Source organism: Triturus cristatus, chromosome 10 (assembly GCF_964204655.1).
Source record: "Triturus cristatus chromosome 10, aTriCri1.1, whole genome shotgun sequence".
NCBI lineage: Eukaryota > Metazoa > Chordata > Amphibia > Caudata > Salamandridae > Triturus > Triturus cristatus.
The window spans coordinates 769,373,708-769,391,483 of NC_140593.1; the positions used below are offsets into that span (position 1 = coordinate 769,373,708).

The following is a 17,776-nucleotide window of genomic DNA, read 5'->3' on the forward strand; positions in this document are numbered from 1 at the left end:
GTTCGTTCCGGTGATCCCCAAGTCTCAGCCTCCCTCAAGGAACTGTGCTGATTACCGCCCCATTTCTCGTATCAACTCAGAGCTCAAAGTGTTTGCCTCCATCTTAACTAACCGCAAGCGACGGCATTTGACAGCGCTGGTTCACCCCGACCAGTGCGGTTTCATGCCCTCTTCGGGCACCAGACACTGCCTCCGACGTTATCATGTCGCCCTGTAGAACCGCCAGCGATTGACTCCGTATCGGTCGCTCCTTCTCATGGATTTTGAGAAGGCCTTCGATTCAGTGGACTGGCAATATCTCGAGGATGTATTGACTGAGATGGGATTCGGAGAATACTTCCGTAGCCTGGTCTGAACTCTTTACAGTGAGCCGCGGGCCCGGGTATTGGTCAATGGGGCACTGTCGCAGCCCTTCCCCATTAGAAGGGGCACCAGGCAGGTATGCCCCCTCTCACCCCTCCTTTTCTCATTGGCAATGGAGCCCTTCGCCTGCCTTATAAGGTCAGATGAGCGAATCATGGGGTGGAGATGGCCTGGATTGGGGTAAGACAATTGTTCTATACGCGGATGACGTTCTGCTCTTTTTGGCTGATCCAGCGCAATCGGGTCCTCGGTGTCTTCACCTTTGTCTCTCTTCGAGCGGGTTTCTGGTCTCCGACTAAACCCTGCTAAATCCGCCCTAGTCCCCCTTCATCTTTCGAGGAATGCTTCGATTGGCAGACCACAATACCTCTCCGGAGGAAGTCCCTCAAGTAACTCGGGATTTGGGTGGCCCTTCTCCCTGACCTGGCCTCTCAATGTAACCCCACTGGTGAATAAGGTCCGAGCCGACCTCCTCTGATGACAGGTGCTGCCGCTGAACCCCATGGGTAGAATAGCCTTACTTAAAAATGATGATCCTGCCCAGATTCCTGTAAGTACTTCAGAATGTGCCCCTGCTCTTCTCAAGGGTGTCGTTGAGGGATATAGACGGTCTCGCTACTAAGTTCCTCTGGGGGGGTAAGAGGCCCTGGTTGGCTCTCACCCAGTGCCGGATTGCACCCTTTGAGGGCGGTCTGGGGATGACAAACTTGTTCGTTTACTACCTGGTGACCCGGCACCTCACTGTACACGATGGGTTTAACGGTGGCTGGTCTGACCCAGTGTACAGACTCGAGTTACACATACTGGGCCTACCCATCATACAGCGGATACTACATGGATGCGCCATCCCTAGAACTTTGCCCACGGTCACACGTGGGGTGCTTTGGGCATGGCGGGCCTCCTTGCGCCACACCTACTGGTCGGGCACGCTGACGCAGTACACCCCGCTTTGGTTGGGCACTTGGCTCAGGGAGGTAGCTAGTCTCTGGTTTTAAAAACATGGGATCTCATCGGGATCTCCCAGTTGGGAGATGTTTGGGGAAGGGACATTTTGTGCTCCTTTCAGGACCTACAGCGTCGGTACTCCCTATACTCTTCACAGTTGTTCCGCTACTTACAGCTGCGCCACACCCTCCATTCCCACATCTCAGATGGCACCTCCCTGCCTGAATACAGTCCACCCGAGGCCCAAATTATGACCGGAGACGTGGGGTTCCTTCCCCTCCCTCTCTCTCCCCCCCCCCCCTCATCTACCGCTCCCTTACAAACCACACTCCCAACACACTACACCGCCTCAGAGACGGCTGGGAAGGATAGCTTGGGACCTTAGAAGACGATGATTGGACAGATGAGCTAATGTCCCCCAAAACAATCACAGCTATGGCGAGGCTCAGCTAAGTCCAAATATACTACCTCCACGTTCCCCTTCTCACACCACTGTGCCTCCATCGTGCAGGGCTCAGGCCAGACGCGTCTTACCCACTCTGCAGTCACTCACCAGCAGATTTTTATCACATGGTCTGGCTCTGCCCGCAGTCACTCATTACGGGGAACTAGTGGTTGGAGAAATTACTGAGGTCCTAGGCTGGGAGGTCCTGCTTGGCCCGTAGAATGTGCTCCTGGGAGTGACTGAGGGATTGGATGGGTCTCGGGCTGACAAACTCTCTCAATACAGCCCTGATGGTGGCCAAGAGACATTGCGGCGAGCTGGCTGAGCCCAACAGCGCCCACCATGACACGTTGGCGCAGAGGGGTGGATTGGTGTGCGGCGCAAGAAAAAACCCTGTATGCAGCTAGGGGATGCCCTAAGAAATACCGTAAAATGTGGGGCAAATGGGTGGGAGTGATAGACGACAGACTCCCTGAGACGTGGCAGGTGTTCCCTGTTCCGGTTCCCCCATACGCCTCTGAACATTCAAGATGTACATTTTGTCCTACTGTCGTCATGTCCTTGATGTGCAATGTAGCTCCTATCTGCTGCTGGTCTTATGCTTATGTTTTTATTTATGCTTGCCTTTCATCAAAATCAATGAACTTGGTTATCAAAAAAAGATGCCGGTCCTTCCCAGGATCTTGTACACCTTCGTAACACACACACGCTGTGACCCCCCCCCAACGGGGACGCTTCAGACCCTACAAAGAGCTCTCCAAAATGATGTATGGGCGGGCCAGAGGTCCTGTATTTGCCACAAGCTTACTTGGTAGGCGCCTGCAGTAGGGGGATTGGGTATCCCTTGCATTTTATGATATTTCCAAGCAGCGCAGATAAGGTTCCTGGTAGAGTGGTCACACCCAGAATCGTGCAAAAGCTGGCTTTTCATGGACAGGGCATTTGCTGAACATCCCTCTGGAAGATCCCCTTTCTGGACAGGTGCCATAACGCCCCCCACTCCCCCACCAATCTTTACCGGTCAGCAATAACGGGCTCTACTCTCAGAGTCTGGGATGCATTGGCCAAAAGGGAGGGCCTCTCGTTTTTTCCCTCCCCTCTTCTGCCAGTGGAGAATCCAGACTCCACCCCAGGAATGAACAAAGTGGCTTTTTGTGAATGGCTGAAGCCAGTATGCAAGTCAATTGGTCATTTCTTTGATCTAGAGGGTCCTTACAGTTTGACACTGAGGAGAGACAATGACATCCCTGAAGGGGAGAGATTCAGGTATATGCAGATCAGACATTGGCTGATGCAGCCCGAGATTAGGGATGCAGCCCAATGCCCACGGTCAAGAAATGGCTATTAAGTAAAGAATCCGATAAACATCTAGTATCCAACCTATATAACTTGCTGTCCAATAAGTCAGGACACTGGATCCACGGCCCAATTGAGATGGAAGCGGTAATTGGGGCGGGATCTGTCCCTTTAAGAAATGGCGAGACATCTTTTACCGTGCAAGATACACAGCTGCCAATACATCCAGCATAGAAACAGCAACGAAGATCATCACTTACTGGTATCTGCTGCCAGTTCTTCTCCAGAAGGAATCTGGAGTGGAATGAAGAGTGCCGTAGATGTAGCGATGCCCCTGGGACTCTTCTTCATATTTTGTGGGAATGCCCAAAACTGACCCATTTATGAGACAAGTTCCTGACAGAGATTGATCTCCATTTCGACACTAAACTCTCCCGGTTCCCTGCTTATGTGGTGCTGGGCCTCCCTAACCCGTTGACTTACCCCCTCAAATCTATGAGAGGTAGATTTATCGCATTGGCACTGAGGGAGACTAACCAAACAATCCAGGCCCTCTGGGGCCCAGATGGAATCCCAACTAGATTGGTGTGGCTCCACCGTATCTGGGATCTCCTGGGGATAGAGAGGCTTACATTGACACAGGACGACGCATTTAGAGAACTTTGGCGTACGTTTATTTCTCCTTTCACAGGAATTCACAGAACTCACTTGCCCCAGATATCTTACTTTGCTGCGTCTGACTGACCCACAACCTTGAACTAACAGAAGGGACCCCCAGGAATACAATAGGTAAAGGAGTACAGGGACCCAAGGGTTTATGGGGACCCAAGGGTGGGGGAAAGGGGTGGGAGGGAGTTTTTTATGGGGGGGGGGGGGGAGGGCAGGGGGGGTAGTATTCTTTTGATAGTATAGAAGGGTTTTATCATTTGCTCACAGGGCTGTCTGTGGCTGATGCTACGTCAGGGATTGCATAGCATTAATTGCTTTGCATTGCAACAATAAAAACAAAATAAAAACAAAAAATAAAATGCTCCAGGAGGAGCGGGAGGGAGTCCTTCGGCGGCGATAAGTAAAACAATGTGTTTGGGGCGTGGCTACGCTGTGCTGCAGTATGGTCACATTCTGGGGGATCTGCAGGCCAGGCTTAAATATCCTAAATCATCGCCATCTGCACCCGGAATCTGCCGCCTCCAAGTAGTGTAATCTATTGCCAACACAAGTTGCGTTGACTGTGCAACGTTTGGACATTGGGGACTAAGTGGAAGCAGCTGTGTTCGACCAGACAGGCTGAGGCGAGACGTGTAACCAGCCTGGTGTGCCCCAGAGTACCCAGACACCACCGAATGCGCTGTGCCATGTCTGCACAAGGAGCGTGGTGGACAACATTTGACGGATGCCGGAGTCCGGTCCATAACCGGATTTATTAACTTCATACGTGATGGTGAGGACGATTAAGAGCCAGGGGCGGAAGGGATTGTGTGCATCCGTGACGATATTTGGGGCTGGAGGTAGAGAGCCGATCCAGCCGTTGCCCGTGGGCGATTGTCGGAATGCTGCAGCTGCGGGGAGCACCAACTGCGTTTGCCTGAGGTAGAAGGTGGTGTGGCATTGCTGGGTACTGCGGTGAGTGTGAGCCGGAGTTCGGCGGTGGTGCGGGGCCGTGTGTGCTCCTGCTGACTATGCCTGTGCCCCAATCGGTACACTGACCGCTGGGGCCGTGCTGGGGTCGGCTGTGTGTCTGGGCCCGCGCCTTGGAAGCCCCCGGCCGCGCTGGCGCATTGGTGTGCCGCTGGGCTAGGTGGTTTGCCCGGGTGGGTGGCGGGATTGAGTAGGGCTCTGCTTTCCCCTCCACGCCCCCGGCGCTAAGGAAGTCGGTACGGTGGTCTGGTTTGAGGGTACGGGGGCCTATTGTTTCGGGCCTGCTCGGGCATTCATGAGCGCAGCGTATAACCCCCACACCCGCCTAATCACACGGGTGCCGGCTCCCCCCCCCCTTTGAGGCGACCCTTGTGTCCTCCAAATTAAGGGGCTCCAACAGAGTAGGCAAGGGGACTGCACCAATCCTGCGCGAGACAGTGCTCGACCAACAACGACACCGGCATGCGCCATACAAGTTTAAGGTGGAAAGCCAAAGAGGTTTTTGACACCCTGCACTGGACCCACGGCATCTAGGCCTTTAGTCACCTTATGCTAAATTGAAACCCGAGCACAACTGTGATATCACACACTACTGTGTTATCCGCAAAACAGTACAATATCAGGCATTAGATTGACTCTTCTCTTTATTTTCTCTTACGTTGGTCCAGCCAACACGTGTTTCGTCGCCCGGGAGTGCCCGCGACTTCCTCAGGGCTGGAAAATAAACACAATTTCCTTGTAATATATACAGCTCTAAGCAGTAGCTGATACTATGAGATACAGGTGGAGCCAACAAAGATTACACCTTGAACGTGATAAATCAGTGAACAGCAATCCAATATTGTGAGAAACACAGTTTTATTGAGATTGAGACCAATGAGAAAATAGACCCACGTTGCTGAAACAAAGTGTGTATATACTTCGGAGATCAAAATCCGAGATTATGAACTACAAAGTTGTGAAACCAATTGCTACATGCACCAATATAAGTGAAGGTGAGGTGATCAGAATCTGAATCAACAAAGTAACACATACCAATCGATGAATACGAATCAGGACTAAATCTAAAATAGTAAAGATACACTAGATCAAATATGTGACCACATAATTAGTCCCGAATACCTCAGTGATCAAAGAGAAAATAAGCTACCTTGGGACCAGTAGAACTAGATCAGGAAATAAGGTGAATCTGTTTCAAGAACCAGGTGTAGTAAATCTAAAACAAAAATGTACTGTGAGGACTGTGTCCAACCAAAATACAATGGAGGCAACCAAAATAACAATGATACTATATACACACACTTTGTTTCAGCAACGTGGGTCTATTTTCTCATTGGTCTCAATATAACTTTGTGTTTCTCACAATATTGGATTGCTGTTCACTGATTTATAACGTTCAAGGTGTAATCTTTGTTGGCTCCACCTGTTTCTCATAGTAGCAGCTACTGCTTAGAGCTGTATATATTACAAGGAAATTTTGTGTTTATTTTCCAGCCCTGAGGATGTCGCGGGCACCCCCTAGGCGACGAAACACGTGTTGGCTGGACCAACGAAAGAGAAAATAAAGAGAAGAGTCAATTTAATGCCTGATATTGTGATATGGTACTGTTTCGCGGATAACACAGTAGTGTGTGATATCATAGTTGTGCTCGGGTTTCAATTTAGCATTGAGTGTGATCTCTAGGGATCACGAATTGGGAAGGGTGGGTGACCCTTCTCCCTTTGAGCACCTCCAAGATATTATAGACTTAGTATAGCACTGATAAGGGTGAGCGCCATTATCCACTAGGGACCTTCATCCCTCTAGTCACCTTATATTGTACTCATACCACCTGTCCCAATGGGGAAGACTGACCGTAATGGGGGAAGACTGACCCTAAACAGGCGAAGCTCCCTTTTGAAAACAAACGCCAAACCTGTACAAATGACGCAGGCCCCAAGCCGGACACTGTTCAGGGATCTAAAGACCCCATGGAGCAGCAAGAGGAAGACCTGCGAACTATCTTGCTTGACGTGCGCTTAAGCATCAAAACAATCAATAAGATGCACTCAGCGCAAGACTGGACACAGTAACAAAACGTATGGACGTACAAGAGGGCTGACTTGAGACTCTGGAGAATAGGTTATCCGATACCCAAGACTCATGCCGACTCCAAAACACATACTCAATATGGAAAAAGTGCTGGCTGTAATAAATGCTAAAAATTAAGATTGTGGCGCACTCTAGGCGCAATAACCTAAGAATTATTGGACTGCCAGAATCCACTGCCATTCTGAAAATGGAGCCCTACATAGAAGACTTATTACAAGACTTATTTGGACCAGTACGCTCGCAAGTCATGATAGTCGAGCGGGCAGATCGCTCATTGGTCCCTAGACCCCCGCATGGAGCAACGCCACGTCCAATAAGAGCACATCTTCTGAACTACAGGGACAGGGACGCAGTTTGCAGGGCAGCCAGGGACAAAAGCCCTATATCTCATCAAGAAAACTCCCACTCCATTTTTCAAGACTACACCCCTACTGTTCAAGCAGCACGCAGGGAGTTCATGCCAGCGAAACGCATCCTGCAGAATGCCTCCATTCCATATGCTATGTTATATCCAGCCAAGCTCAAAATCACACGAAGGGCAAGCACAATTTTTCACAGATGCTAAGTCAGCCCTAAAGTACACTAAGCCCATATGCCTCTCAGCTCCTCACAAACCGTTTCAGAACAAACTTAAGCGACAATGATGGACATGTTTATTCAGTAGTTGTGCATCTAGTCACGCACGTTTGTCTATACTTGCATCAGTTATGATAACATTAGTGCCACAGTAATGTGCGTCATTGTTCAGGGTTGTATAAAGGTGCCAGCTTCTCATTTGGCAGATTCCGTCTTATACGCCACAGCCTGGCCACCCTGCCACATGGCAGGCTAGAGCAGACGTCCCAAGCCCCACAGGGAAATCTCCCATGTGCTTTGTTTTGTTAAAGGGGTATTTCAGGGGAGGGAGAGAGGTCCTAAGTCACAACCTATTTGGGAGGTTGAGGTGTGTGGTGGGTGGGACAGCATATACAGAGGCATGGTCATTAACTGCACGGTATTTGCAAAGAGTAAATACCACCTTGATTTTTTTTTCTCCAAAAATCATGTTCATTTCTACTCTTATACACAGAGGAGGGAACGGTAATGCCATCTATCTTTTCTTTTAGGACGCTCCATAGTGCACTCTTCCCAGACAAAAAACATACTATACACCTCTCCTGTGGAGAAATGACAGACTGAATTCCTCACATGGAACGTAAGAGGGCTGGATGACTTTAGAAAAGCAGTCGATACATGCATACTTAAGCAGGCACCGCATAGACGTGCGATTCCTCCAAGAGACTCACTTGAAATAATATTCTGAACCCAAAACTAAAAAATAGATATTGGGGAGAGATACACTCGGCCCCGTATTCCAACTACGCCTAGGGGGTTTCGATACGGATTAGGCGTGGCCTTGGATGGTCAACCACACATACACAGAGACCCAGACGGGCGCTATATCATTTTAGCTGGCACCCTCATGACAACAAAGTTCACCTAAGTAGCCATCTACGGTCCAAATGTGTACGACTCACAATTCTTTCTCACTGTATGGGATAAGGTAATGGCATCAGGGAGAGACATGGTCATCTGGGACGGGGACTTCAACGTTACTCTTAACAATGACTGGGATAGAGTCGGAGTCCCTCGTAACCCACATTTCAAGGCAACCCAGCAGCTAAATATTGTTCTGGAGCACGGTCTTGCTGATATTTGGCGAAGCAGGAACCCAACCACTAGGGAGGGAACATGTATCACTTCGCACCACAACGCCTGGGCCAGACTGTACTACTGGCTTGTAGCATGGGATATTGCATCCAGGACCATAGACGTGCTGCATCTAGCACGTACGCTGTTGAACCATGCCCCAGTGGTGTTGTGCTGGAAGATACCTCAAACATCGCCCGTGCGTTCAGTTGGCATCTTCCATCACACGCTCTTCTAGATGCCGCATTCAGAGAAGAGATTAGAACTGATATTACACAGTACTTTTCCACTAATGAAGGGTCGGTGGAGTATGCCTCAACCTTGTGGGAAGCTTTCAAGGTAGTAGTTAGAGGGGCTTGCATCTATAAGCAATCTGGGGTGCTGAGATCTATTCGATCTACTCTAGAGAAATTGGAGCAGGACATCAAATCCACTGAGCTACTGTTCTTTCAGACTAGGGAACCTAGGCACTAAGCATCCATACGGGGGGGGGGAAATCTCGGAATTTGAAGAAGAGGCGGATAGGGAGACCCGTTTCTTGGGGAAAAATGCAAGAGCATGCAGCTATGGGGAGGGTGACAGGCCAGGTAGATCCCTTGCTAATGCACTCAAGCAGCACACATCCCCTACCTTTATAGCCGAGCTGCTGGACGAACACTCATCCCCCGTCAGAGGGCAAGAGGCTATGCACGAGTAACTCACTAGATTTTATTCCTCAGTAAATCCAGCCACGCAAAACGCACCCCACTCCGATCTCGGTGAATATTTGGGCTCAATCGAACTACTCTGGCTCAGCGACGCCCACAGAGCTTATCTAGAGGTAGAGAGTCGTTAGAGAAAGGAATCCTGCCGCCAACTATGCGTGAGGCAGTGATAATTATCGTTTTAAAACCGCACAAGAAAATAAATCTTTGCGACTCATGTAGACCCCTTTTGTTAATCAATGTGGATGCAAAGATTCTAGCCAAACTAATAGTAGCTGCTTTTAACGCTCATCGCCAGCTCAGACCAATCCGGATTTATTCCGGGCAGGTCAACAGCCCATAATTTGCACACATTCTTTTTCACGGTCCACCAAATTGACCCCCCAACTATGCCATTGCAGTGTCTCGACGCAAGCAAGGCATTTGATTCCTTGGAGTGGCCATTCTTATTTACTATTTTACCTAGGCTGGGGTTCAGTCCTATTTTTATTAAACTGATAAGCCTACTCTATACTAAACCTCACAGCAAATGATCTAATATCGAAAAATTTTATATAACCCGAGGCACTAGGCAAGGATGCCCGGTTTCACCGCTGCTATTTGCAGTGGCGAGGGAGCCTTTAGCTGCCAGAATTCATCAGCACCATACAACCCGTAGACTAGGATTCACAGATGGAAGCCTTATAATTTTCAATGTACGCGGACGATATAACATTATACATTCATAAACCAGATTAAAACCTAAATCCAGTACTGAGAGTAGTCCTTCGGTATGGGGGAATGTCTTGCATACAAATTAATTGGGCAAAAGACTATTTCACCTCTAACTGAAGCCCCGCTGAAACGGACTTGGAATTTCCGCTTACATGGGCTGATGGCACTGTTAAGTACCTTGGTGTGTGGCTAAGTAGAGACTTGCAAGGCATATGGCGTATAAACTCTGGCAAGTTATTGGACTGGTTGGAGCGCAAATAGAAATTCTGGGCTGCTCTGCCTTCGTCACTGGCTGGCTGGCAGAATCGCTATAACCAAATTCTCCCTAAATGTCTATACCTATTCGTTAACATACCCATACATTTAACCCAAGCCTTTTTTAAATCACTGCACTCTATCATGATCGCCCTGGTTTGGGCCGGAAAACAACCACGGGTGAGCTGGGACTTGCTGACACATCCACTATCGGGGGAGGGATAGGAGCTCCTGACCTTGAACTTTACGCATTATGTGCACAAGCCCAATTTCTTCATTTCTGAATACACCCCATCCCGTTCCAGCCGCATGTGGCCATTTAGAGAGATGTGGTTGACCCCACACCTCTGCACTTGGCTGTATATAAACCCTACCACAGATCTGCAATTGAAATAAACACAATCGAAACCCTACATTGGGCCTGGAAAGGTTTAAGGAAACGTGCTGGGACCCCACTGCTCTACGCACCTTCCACTTCAATTGCGCATCATCCACACTTTCCCTTTCTTAATGAGAAGGGCTCAATAACACGTGCCTGTAAACTGGGCATTTCTACATTAGGGGACCTGTACTCAAAGGACACATTTCTAGAGCCGCCAGGAAGGGGCTCAAATACCACTCCTGGAATTACTCCTATATTATTAACTCCGAGCCACTTGCAAGACAATACACCCAACTTTGCCAACCCCTCCAGCTATCATGAAGCCGCTTGAACACCTATTAACTACACCATCATCTCGTAGATTGATTACTAGGTTATATAACCTCACACAAACAAACACCCCATGGGCTGCCCCCGGGGCTCTAGCGCAGTGGAAGACTGACTTACAATGACTACAGTTCGTCTGTAGGCATTTCTTCAGTTGCTCACAGCTGACATATTTATCCCCGAACAACAAGCCGAGGCGTATCCATTTTAAATTCATACACAGGATGTATTGCACCCCCATGCATTTACAAAAACTGGGGTTACGCCCAGATTCGCGATACTGGAAATGCAGACATGAAGCCGCACCTTTCTACATATTGCATGGTACTGCCCACCCATAGTTAAATTTTGGGAAGGGGTATACCATACAGGCTGTCACCGGATTGTCACTGGAATGTACCCCACTGGTGGCATTGCTGAGTTACGTAGAGGAAATTCCACCTGAGAAACGTTGTTTAGCAGATATGATGCTACTGCCCACGAAGCGTAGACTAGCTATACACTGGGGTGCCCCTAGAACTCCCTGTGTGGCTGCAAGACATAGCCTATTGTCAGGAGCAGTTAGCTGCATTCTGGGACCTTATGCCATCGGCATCTCGTCCGAAAGACATATGGGAACCCTTTACAATCTGGCTTAGAGGAAAGTGAGACCCTCCCAGATGGAATTTGTTTCTTCACCCTGAATACTATTACCCCGCATGCTATCACAACGCGGTCGTAACAACGACCGCGTTGTGACAATGCATACCATTACCCCGCAAGTCGTTACGACTTGCGGAGGGGGGGCGCTGGATGTTGGAATAGTAAAATTTACTATTCCAACTCCAGTCTGTGCAGACTGTAGGGAAGGTGTTGGATTTTAAATCCGACGCCTTCTCCTCCCTTCGCAAGTCGTTGTAACGACTTGCGGGGTAATGGTATGCGTTGTCACAACGCGGTCGTTGTTATGACCGCGTTGTGACAGCATGCAGGGTGACGGATGCGGGGTGAAGGTCGTTCACCTCCCAGATGACTAGTCCAATGCCAGCTGCAACCCCACCAAGATTGCCCCAATAACTGCCTAAACACCTGCCACTTTGTACGGACATCCCTTACATATATGGGGGTCACCTACCCCCTGACATATGGTATAATTAGACAATGCCACCCTTCCCTTCCCCGTTTAGGGAGCCTACAATCGCTATACCTGCCTAGCCCACAGCTGCCGCGGCTATGTTCCAGTCACTATAACCGTGTAAATTGTTTTCATGTATAATGTGATTTTCTTTAAAAGAGCAGGACGCACTAGAGCAATGCACTTGATTTCCATTACATATTGGTGTTTAACAATTAATGTAAAGACGCAATTTTGAGAAATGCTGTGTAGTTTCTACATGCAAATATGCTTATGTTATATACATGTCTGAACTAAACTTAAATAAAAAATAAAAAAAGTAAAACAATGTGGTCGGCATATAGCGAGATCAACTGTTCCCTCTCACCGACCCAGATCCCCCACTGTCCCGTGTCCCTCTTGAGTCTGAAGGCCAAGGGCTCCAATGCGAATGCAAACAGGGGTGCAAGTAGACATCCGTCGCGTTCACGGACATGGTTTTACTGATAAAACTATATAGCGTATAATGTTTGGATAAAGTTTCTTCAAATATTTGTCGTTTGCATAGCACAAAGTAAAGTGTTCTCATTGGTTTTGTTCCTATTTAAATCTTTTTTGCATCACACTTCTGACTTACAAAAACAAAATGTTCTTTTGAAATACTAGTACTATTCATTTACAAGCTTTTTAAATGTTGCATGCTAGAAAAAGAAGGGCATTTTACAGCCAAGGATTGTCAGACAGCTCACTTGACAAAAATCTCTAACTGTAATAAGAGAAAAAAAAGTAAACACCATTACCAGGATAAGGTAAGAAACAATTAGTAAAAAGAAACTGACATTTGACCTGGGTCCTTGAATAGACCGCAAATGTGTCAAGACAAAAACAAGATTAGAACGCGTCTTTAATGTTCACTAACTTTCTGAACTGTAATTCCATTTATATAGCACTTACTACCCATGATGAGGAGTCAAAGTGCCTGTTACTTCCACCTTAAGTTCACTCACCAGAACGGACGAGTAGGTGCTAAAAATAGCTTGCCACAGCAAATGGACAAGCAGTTTTTTTGAGACCTGATGTTCTAAGGTTGCACACACATTTGTTACCCTGTTAGGTTAAGGGTGCTGATGGTGAACTGTGAGCTAGCAGGACTGTAGGCTAATATATCATGAGGATGTGCACGTAATCAGTTATGCACAATCCTGACATTTATGTTGTCCAAACAACGCACAGTTTTACCAGATAGGTAAAAGCCATACGACATTGCAACAACACCTGACTGATTCAAAGCTCACTGGGCAAATGTGGAGAGGATGCCCAGCAACAGGAGGGTGGAAACAGGAAAAATGAAGGGGTGTTCTGTAAAAAAAAAAAAAAAAAAAAAAAAAGCTGTCAGAGAAGGGAATCCCAGTCCAATGTTGAACACAAGAGGGTGTTTCATGGGAAGAAGTCCCCAAGCTACTTCCGGCCTTAGTGCTATGAACACTATCAGTGTGGGCACATCAAGGGGGATACCATCTATCCCTGCAGGAAGCAGCAAACCACTAGTGGGCCTATCTAGAGAATAGCAAATGTAGTGCTGGGGAGGAGGTTGCTCCCAATTAGATTTGGTGACACTGCAGAGGTTACTCTAGTATCCCTGGGAGACACTGCCTAAAGCTCACATGTATGACAATACCAAAAACTATATGAAGTGGTCACCACCAATGAACAGAGGGTGAAGGCTCGGAGAGGAACAGAAGCCAGTTTGACTAATGGTAGGGAATCTTAAAGCAAGTAATCCCTGAGTCCACCAGGTTGTGACAGCAAAAAACCATGCAAGTCACTCTCCAGTGGCTTTAGTTCTCTGATTGGGTGGCAGGGTGGTTCGGGTTTCTTAAAGGTAGCTGGGAGTCCATCCTTGTCTGTCGACTGCCTCCTGAGAAATAATCTAGTGCACATCATCTGAAAAGTGATGGGGTTTAGATCCCACTTGGAGATGTCAGAATTGCTGGAGTGGGTGTGCCTGACCACACGGTCCACATAAGGAATCTAGGGAGTCAGAAGGACCAAGAGCCTCGAAAAATGGATGAGCTACCAGTCAAGAAAAGAAAAGTCAGGGGGCTTGGGAAACCCACCCCAGAAGCTCCCATGTCAAGAAGGAGGCTGATCCCGAGGGGGATGCCCCAGAACCTATAGGGAAAGACTTTGTTGCCCTAGGAAACCTACTAAAGTGAAATGGGTAGCAAACCGAAGGGTAGCTGTCCCGGGCAGAGTTCTGCAAGGTGCAGAAGGACTGCTTCACTGTTGTGGGCGTACGCAAACAGGTCGAGGCCCAAGCAGCTGGCCACACCTCTGATGAACACCTCATTTACTGAGAGAATGGTCTCATGTATAGTGACCCTAGGGTCCCGGAGCATGAGTCATCCTATGTGTTGATCGTCATCCAGTGGTAACTTCCTTATGAACTTGGGTCATGCCATGCCCCTAGCAGGACATCTGGAGCTGGCCTAAACCTTTCACTGATTGGTCACTCACGCTTGCTGCAATCAGATGCATTCTGCAGATCTAATCTGCACATCCTGCCAGGCCAGCAGGAAGTCAAGGGTAAAGCAAAATGGTCTCACTGCTACCATTCCCTATAGTGGGAAAACCCTTAGAAAGATGGACATTAATATTGTTGGGCCTCTGGACTACAAAACTGCTCTAGGTAACAGGTTTATCCTCCTGGTGGTCCATGCCACCTGGTACCCCGAAGCTATTCCTCTAAGATTGGTGACCATGCCCATGGTCCAGAAGCACTGACGGGAATCTTTACCGAGACACCAACTTCATGTTGGTGTACACAAAGCTGGTGTGGGAGGAGTCTGGGGTAAACTACAAGTCCTCCACATCATACCACCCACAGACCAATCGTTTTGTTTAATGTCAGATAGGCCCATTATGTATTCTACAGGCTATCAGAGTTCTTGAGACGTAAGAGGGATGTCCTCTTACCATGCCTGATATAGGCATACAGGGTAGTGCCTCAGAAGGAAGTGGGGTCAGTCCCTTTGGCCACTCCATATATGGACCTGTCTTTTGAAAGAGGGATGGGAGCTAACCCCCCAGGAACCCCCTTTCCAGATGTAGTGAGCTCTACCTTAGCCTTATGGTCTCAGATTAAGCACTTCTGGAAAGAGACCACTGGGAACCTGGAGGCCAGTCAGGAAGTTACAGAGCACTGGTACGATCAGGCATTCACTCTGGTGGAGTATCAGCCTGGCCAGAATGTGTGGGTGATGGAGCCTGTGCATTCATGGGCCTATAAGGACCGGTGGACCCAGCCCTATAAGGTAAAGGAAAATAAAGGGGAGGTCGCCTACATGGTGGGCATCAAGTCACCCAAGAACACTTTAATGGTCCTACGTGTGAACCGCCTCAAGCTCCACTTTAAGGGGTCTTAAGTAACAATGCTCCTAGTAACAGGTGATGGGGAGAAGGAGAGTGAACCTTTCTCAGACCACCTGCCTTCCAAACTGCAAGATGGGCCAGTGGAAGAGTTGTCCTCTCCCCTACCCTGATCTTAGAGCAACAGAGGGACTGATGTCACTTGTTGCGAAAGTTCACGTCTATATTTTCACTTTCCTCAGAGCTCACTGATTAAAGTATCCGTGACAGACACAGGAGAGAGCAGGCATATCAATAATAAAATCTATAGGTTGGCTGACAAAGTGAGAGACTGCATCAAAGAGGAGATATCCAAGATGCTGGGTTATGGGCTGGGGGTGATTGAGCCCTCCTGTAGCCCTAGGTCCAGTCCAGTGATACTGCTACCCAAAGTTGTCCCACCGGACAACACCTCAGAACTTAGGTTCAGTGTGGATTGCAGGGGCCTCAATTCAGTCACAAAGACCGATTCTCACCAAGCCCTGGAACTGATGAACTCATTGAGCAGTTGAGGGCTGCCAAGTTCCTCAGCATCTTTAACCTGACATCAGGGTATTTGCCCTGACTGAGGGGTCTAATGAGAGGTCTGTATTCTCCACCCCAGAGGGCCACTTTCAACATGATGTCATTTGGACTAAAGAATGTCCCTCAAGTAGGTCCTGATGTAGCTAGAAAACATCAGTTCCACCTACCTGGATTACATTGCTGTTTTCAGCTCCAGCAAGGAGGACCTCCTGCACCACCTCTGGGAAGTGCTTCAGGCCCCACTAAAGGTAGGTCTATCAGCACCAGTAAGTGCCAGATAGGGATCAGTGTGTACTTTGTCCAATAAGTCAGTGTGGAGGCAAGGATCAGCCTCTCTAGCCCATGGTACAAACCATAATACTGGTCAGCCTCCCAAGACCCAGGCCAAGGTGAGAGCCTTCTTAGGCCTCACTGGGTACTACAAGATACGCGTTTAGAGCTATGGCATCCTTGTTGCCGCCTTAAAGGAGCCGACTTCCAAGAAATAGCCCAAAAAGGTGACCTGGACAGAGTTTGGCCAGAAGGCTTTTGCTACCCTGAAATAGGCCATTCCTACTTCAGATAAATGCTTCAGAGTATGGCATGAGGGCTGTCTTGTCACAGTTAAACAATGAGGGCTTAGACCAGCCTTGTAGCCTTCATCTCCAGGAGGCTCCTTCCCAGGGAACACAAGTGGAGTGCAATTGAGAAGGAAGTATTTGCCGTGGTCTGGCATGTGTAAAATTGAGACCATACCAGTTTGGGAATTGCTTCGGGTGAAGACCACAAATCCCCCAAGATGGCCGATGCAAAAACATAGCGAGAATCCAAAGCTGCTGAGGTGGTCCATCTCCTGAACTGCACCAAAGGAGGAGAAGGTGGGGGGCATTCCAGAGTCTTATATGTCAAAATATCCACACAAAAGAGCAGAATTTAAAGGCTAGGTTGGCAAGTATGAGTAAGTGGAAGCTTTAATCGAACCTGCCAGGGCAAAGTGCTGGTGTGCCGCTCCCTCACCCTGTACCTCTCAATTTGTGCATAATTCTATATCCGGAGAGGAATACTTCAGCGACTAATGTGCAACAAAAGGAAAGATATGTTTTGGAGCAGGCTATTGTGCGACAACTTTTACCTTTATCACAGTCTGCATATCAATAAAGTATTTGAATGCTGACAAAGAGTTAATTAGGCCATTCTTTAGAGCTTAATTTAGAGCTTAATTTTCCATTTGAGGTGTCTAACACACTTGGATTGGGAAAGACATCTGATATAAGATGATTCAAGCCTGGAGCACCACTATGGAGTGGTATGGGATGTTCAGAGAGAAAGGTGATCTGATTAGTTTGTGGGAGGAGCTGCTCTTTGTGAGGTATGATTGAGCCTGAACTCGGATTCGTGGCTTGGCTTGGTTAGCTCTGTGGGACTAAATGGTCTTGGCCTAGCATATGTCAGCTAGACTAGTCAAGTCACTGGTTTGTATGGTTGTTTGTGGAAAGGATTTTGTAGAGTTTAGGTTATAAGCATGGCCTTATATGGGGGAAAAGAAGCACCAGAGGAGCTTTCTGGCAAGGCTGACTGATGTCAGTACTAAAAAAAATAAAAAGTGTGACTGAGAGCCTGACAGGTTTGGTTGCTCTCTGTAGACTAACTAGAAAAGTACTTAGCCAAGCTGGACGTTGAGTGAGTACAAGAGAAGGCTGATTCCTGCTTTTCATGAACTTCTGATGGAGTACATTTTGTCAATTAACATTTCAAATGGGACATAGGCAGGACTTTGATTTTCCATCCGACATTCTTAGACATTATGCATGGCAAGTAAATAATTGCAAAATGTTTACTGTCAGATTTTACAAAAAAGGCTGCCTTTTCCTGTCTGTATGGAAAAAAGGCTACAATACGGGATGGCCACACCTGGTGGAGT

At 48.0% G+C, this 17,776-nt stretch overlaps 1 protein-coding gene across 1 annotated transcript in view; it reads right to left on the bottom strand.

Moving 5' to 3' along the window:
- Positions 1-17,776, bottom strand: part of LOC146789984 (uncharacterized) — a 228,233-nt gene that overhangs the window by 189,110 nt on the left and 21,347 nt on the right. The gene's annotated exons all lie outside the window — the stretch shown is intronic.